A 6309-nucleotide genomic window follows, 5' to 3' on the forward strand; every position below is an offset into this window, starting at 1 on the left:
TAAAAAGGATTTGGATTATATGGCCTCTGAGATCCCTTTAAATTCTTTGTGTGTGTGTGTGTGTGTGTGTGTGTGGCAATTGGGGTTAAGTGACTTGCCCAGGGTCACACAGCTAGTAAGTGTTAAATGTCTGAGGCTGGATTTGAACTCAGGTCCTCCTGAATCCAGAGCCAGTATTCTATACACAGTATACTGTGCCACCTAGCTGTCCCGATCCCTTTAAATTCAATAATCATATGGTCTATAAAATGGGGATAATAATTCCTGTCATTCTTCCATCATAGTATAGTCATGGGGATCAAGGTTATATGACATTTAAGTTGCTTTAAAAACTGTGATATGGGGCAGCTAGGTGGCACAGTGGATAGATCACCGGCCCTGGATTCAGGAGGACCTGAGTTCAAATCCAGCCTCAGATACTTAACACTTACTAGCTGTGTGACCCTGGGCAAGTCACTTAACCCCAATTGCCTCACCAAAAGAAAAAAAAAAAAAGCCTGATGCTCCTTGAAGCAGTTATTATTAGAAGATGGGAAAGAAGTTAGTGCTTTTCACTGGACAAGAATATAGAATGGTGGCCAAAGTGGAACTCCCAGAGAGACATACAAAGAGTAGGAGATACTGTCCAAAGACCCACTTAACCATTGCCAATGTGTGAGTGCCCCATGTGTTCTGGGAGACTTTATTGTTTTTCAGCCTTGTTAATTAGTTACATTTATTATTATTATTGTTGCAAGGTTAATTCATGACATTTAAATTTTGAAGTCCCGATGTTCAGTTTAGGGATCTAAATGTAGATTTCATCATATCATATCATATGTCTTTCTTATCATGTCACTTAAATCATAGTCATCATTTATATGGTACCTACTTCTGATTTCATGCTGTGCTAAATAAAAAACAAAAGTATAAAATGTGGACACATTTCTTTCTAAGTTTATGAGAATTTGTATGAATGTGCAACTTTTTTTTGTTTTTGGTTTTTTTGGGTTTTTTTTGTCAGAATAGATCCATATTTATTGTCCCTTCCCTCCTGACCCTTCAGCTCCCAATAGGAGCTGAATTAGTGTGTGAGCTTATAGGGCTATCAGGTACAAAAATTTTCCCACTATTTAACAGCAAATGCTCTCTAAATACAAGATTATATGCTATATCAGCAGCTACTTCAGAGACATCATACAGCCCATATATAAAATATACATGTCAGTGTGCTTTAGTAAAGAGCATTGCTATTGAGCTAGCATGGCTTGTAGATAGAGTGCCATAGAACAAGGAAGACCTAGGTGCAAGTCCTGCTTTTGATAGATATGAGTTCTATGAGCATGGGGTAGTCTTTTAACTTTTCAGTGTCTCCAGGGAACTGTGTAAGACTGTGTTTTTCTTTGTTTTTTGTTTTGTTTTTGTTTTTTTGGTAGGGCAAGAAGGGTTAAGTGACTTTCCCAGGGTCACACACCTAGTAAGTGTTAAGTGTCTGAGGCTGGATTTGAACTGAGGTCCTCCTGAATCCAGGGCCGGGCTCTATCCACTGCACCACCTAGCTGCCCCAAGACTATGTGTTTCAAAACAGTGTACAACTTTTTTTTGTAACAAAACTGAGCACACATTGAATTGTATCCAGTCGGGTTGGGTAATTAAAACACTGAAGACTTTCTCATCATCCTCCTTTTTTACTTCTCTCAGCCTTTGACACTGTTCACCATCTTCTTCTCCTTGTAGATTTTCATGGCACTGCTGTTTCCTGGTTCTCTTCCTGTCTGTTCATTCCTTATCAATCTCCTTTGCCAAGTCTTCATCTACTCACCCATCTGTGTATCCCAAGGCACTGTCATAGGGGCTCTTCCCTTTTCCCTCTATACCATCTTACTTGGTGATCTTATCAGATCCCAGGAGTTTAATATCCTTTCTGTGCCGATGATGCCCAGATTCCTAATCTCTCTCCCAATTTCCAGTTCTGCATCACCAACTGAATTTTGTGTCTCTCAAATTAGATGTTCATGCCCAAAACAGAAACCTTCCCCTCTTCCCAGCTTTCCTATTGAGAGCTCTTCCTAATTGGGTGTCATCTTTGACATCTTACTCCGCATATCTGATCTCTGCCGTCACAATATCTTGTGTATGTATATATACATATGTGTGTATCTATATTTACGTACATGTGTATGTGTATCCCTTCCTAAAATATATCCACCAACCTCATTCATGCCCTCATTACCTCTTCTCTGTCTTCTAATTAGTCTTCCTGCTACAGTGCAGGTCCTACCTTTCCAATGTTCTTTTACTTACACTTAGCTCCCCTCCACATAATGTTCAGTGGGACAACAGTGGCCTCTGGGCTGTTTGTTAAATATAGTTTATCCATTTCCCAATTCCATGCCACCCACCTGCTGCAAACGTTCTCCCTTCTTCTCTTCTGCCTTCCGGCTTCTCTGTCTTCTTCAAAACTCAGCTCAAATCCCACCTTTTCTGCACGAGAACTTTCCTAGTTCTTCCCACTGAGATTAACTTCCATTTACACTATGTATCTCTTGAATGTAGGGGAAGGGAAGAAGCATTTATTAAGTACTGACTACGTGCCAGGCTCTGTGTTAAGCACTTTACCATTATCTCACTTCGGCCTCACCAAAAAACCCTAAGAGGTAAGTGTTATTATTTTCCTGTTTTATAGTCCAAACTGAAGCAGACAGAGGTTAAATGACTTGCCCAGGGTCACACGGCCAATAAGTGTCTGAAGCTGGATTTAAATTGAGGTACATACCTAGGTATAGGCGTTTTTTTCTCCCCCATAAGTATGTGAGCTCCTTGAAGAGAAGGGACCATGATCTTGAATTTTTTTTTTGCATCCTTTTCACTTAGCATAGTGCCTGACAAATAGTTCTTTTTTTTTTTGAGGCATTTGGGGTTAAGTGACTTGCCCAGGGTCACACAGCTAGTAAGTGTCAAGTGTCTGAGGCTGGATTTGAACTCAGGTCCTACTGAGTCACCTAACTGCCCCCCTGACAAATAGTTCTTAATAAATGCCTGTTACTAACTGAATATAGTCTAATTTAGGGAATACAGGCTGTCCCTTATTGACATGATAAAGCATTTATTAAACACTTAGTGTATCAGGCACTGTGTTAAGTACTGAGTATACAAATACAAACAAACAAGATTGTCCCTACAGGAAAGATGGTGCATAAAGAGGAAATAGAAAGGGGGGGGTGGGGCAGGGAAAAGGTGCTTATGGTGTGGCTTGGTTTTGAAATGGCCAGAAAATAAAACGGATGCCCAGTTCTAGGGGAGATCAGGCAAAAGCTCACCTTGTAGAACCTAGTCTGGTTCCAGGGGCAGAGGCCATGCTTTAGGTGGTTGGGGAATGAAGGCAGTGGCTGGAGTACAGGAGGAATAGTTTTGAATTTCATGCCTTATGTTCAAATGACCATTCAGGAAAAGTCAAACCAGCCAAAGAAGGCAAAAGGCCGATATGACCTTTCCCTTCACCTTTCTCCCAAGCATCCCTGGCTTTCAGGCCGTTCCTGTCCAGGGGAATCCTGCCACCCCAGCCTCTCTCCTCACCTCATCCCAGGGCTGGTCCATGGGTAAGCCTGATGGTAAAAGTGGTAAAGTTGAGGCCTGAGCGGAGGTTAAGGCCCTGTGCAGGACCACAGCTGCTGCCTCCCCAGCCCCAAACCTTGCCTTTTCTTCTTGACCTCAAAGATCCTGCCCTCAAAGACCTTCCTTCATGGCAGAGCTTTCCTATAGTAAGTCTCCAGTAGGTGGCGTCATTCCAATCATTACACAAGGCTGAAAAACAATAAAAGTCTCCCACTTATCTCTTTAGGTGTGTCTGTCCTTTGGATTAGTTTCTCAAGGAGAAGTCTCTTTGATGTGCCCCAGAGAACTTCTAGGGTGCTATGGGCCCATAATAGATGCTAGGCACCCACTTTTGAGAGACAGTAATTGAGGGAAAGTAGTTGAACCAGAAGAATTCTGAGTGTTGTGGTCCCCCTCCCCTTATCTCTCTTGTAGCCATTTCCAATGAGTCAAACCATGGTTCAAGATCTGGGAAATGGGGATGTTAAACTGGAGAACACTGGTGGGATTCATGATAGCTGTGTTGAAATATTCAAAGGATTATTTTACAAAAGAGGAATAAAACCTATTCTGCTCAGTCTCAGACAGTAGATTTAGACTGATGGGTGGTTACAAGTTACAAGGAATCAAAATTGCTAAATAAATTTTTTATTTAATCATAACCTCTGTGTAACATGTGACAGAGCAAACTGCCCTGACTGTAGATGTCAACATCAGTGAAGAGAATTTATTCGTTTAACAGATAGTTATTAAGCACCTTTTCTGTATAAACTACTTTGCCAGGTGCTACGGGGAGAGATATGAAGGTATAATCCCTGCCCTCCAAACATTTCCAATTTATCAGTAAGTGAAGAAAATAAAAAGGAAATCTTATTGAAAGATACAAAGATTTTGTACAAAAAAAAATCATTAAAAATAATCTGGGGGGCAGCTAGATGGCGCAGTGGATAGAGCACTGGCCCTGGATTCAGGAGGACCTGAGTTCAAATCTAGCCTCAGACACTTGACACTTACTAGCTGCGTGACCCTGGGCAAGTCACTTAACCCCAACTGCCTCACCAAAAAACTAAAAACTAAAAACAAAAATAATCTGCCCTTCTTAAGCCACATTAAAATGTAACACTTTAGGTTTGGTTGTTGGCTTACACATGCCTTGATGCTCAAAAAAATAAATATACTATGGGGAGAATTGTTGGTATTTCCTCCATAATGTAATATCCCTAAATTCTCCAGTAAACAATAAATTTCACAAAATGAATGAGTGGTTCTTAAATGAGCATGTTTAGTGTCTATTTGCCTGAATCTAAAGTGTTTAATAAGACTAAACTGCTTTTTATCTTTGTCTCAATTACATTTTATTGCAACACTTTTTTTTGTTTTGTTTTGTTTTTTGCTGAGCAATGAGGGTTAAATGACCTGCCCAGGGTCACACAGCTAGTAAGTGTCAAGTGTCTGAGGCCAGATTTGAACTCAGGTCCTCCTGAATCCAGGGCTAGTGCTTTATCCACTGCGCCACCTAGCTGCCTGAATTTTCTTACTTTAAAAAATTTTTTTTTCAGGGCAATGGGGTTTAAGTGACTTGCCCAGGGTCACACAGCTAGTAAGTGTCTGATGCTGAGTTTGAACTCAGGTCCTTCTGAATCCAAGGCTAGTGCCTTATCCATTGTGCCACCTAGCTGCCCCCGAATTTTCTTACTTTTAAAAAAGTAAAGGACAGCTAGGTGGCGCAGTGGATAAAGCACCAGCCCTGGATTCAGGAGGCCCTGAGTTCATATGTGACCTCAGACACTTAACAATTACTAGCTGTGTGACCCTAGGCAAGTCACTCAACCCCAATTGCCTTACCAAGAAAAAAAAAAAAGTAAGAAAATTCCTTCCTGCTTAATTCATTACTATTGAAACTATTGTAAATAAACAACTACTCTGTTATATGATGATGATGGAATATTATTGTGCTATAAGAAATGACAAGCAGGATGATTTCAGAAAGGCCTAGAAGGACTTGTATGAACTGATATATAGTGAAGTGAGCAGAACCAGGAGAACATGGTGCACAGTGACAGCAATATTGGGGGTGTTTTGGGTTTTTTTTATTGTTTGATGTGGAACTGTGAATGACTCAACCATTCTCAGCAACACGATGATCCAAGACAATCCCAAAGGACTAATGTTGAAGCATCCTATCCACCTCCAAAGAAAGAACTGAAATTGGTTGAACACAGACTGAAGCAGACTATTTTCCACTTTCATTTTTTTCTTTTTTTCAGGTTTTCTTGTGCAGAATGACTAATATGGTAATGTTTTACATAATTGCGGTTGTATAACCCATATGTAATTGCTTACCACCTTAGGGAGGGAGGAGGAGAGGGAGGGAAGCAGGGATAGAATTTGCACCTCAAAACTTTAAATAAAAATGTTTATTATTTAAAAAATAAATATAAAAAATAAACACCCACTCTATTTAATTACAATGCAGAAAAACCTATGCTTTTAATTGTCAGGCCAGAAAAAAAAAAGAACATGGGATTTAAAGCAGAAAAGATTCAAAGAGATCATTTAGTACAACTCCCTTCTTTTTACTGATAGAGAAAATCATGACCCAGATTAAGTGACTGACTTGCCCAAGATCACATGGGCATTAAATGACAGAACAGGAATTAAAACCGGGCCTTCTCCCTCTAAGGCCAGTCAGTCTACTAACAAGACACTGTGTTGTTTCCCAACACATTTCCCCAG

The sequence above is a fragment of the Dromiciops gliroides genome, chromosome 1, assembly GCF_019393635.1.
Source record: "Dromiciops gliroides isolate mDroGli1 chromosome 1, mDroGli1.pri, whole genome shotgun sequence".
In the NCBI taxonomy this organism is placed as follows: Eukaryota; Metazoa; Chordata; class Mammalia; order Microbiotheria; family Microbiotheriidae; genus Dromiciops; species Dromiciops gliroides.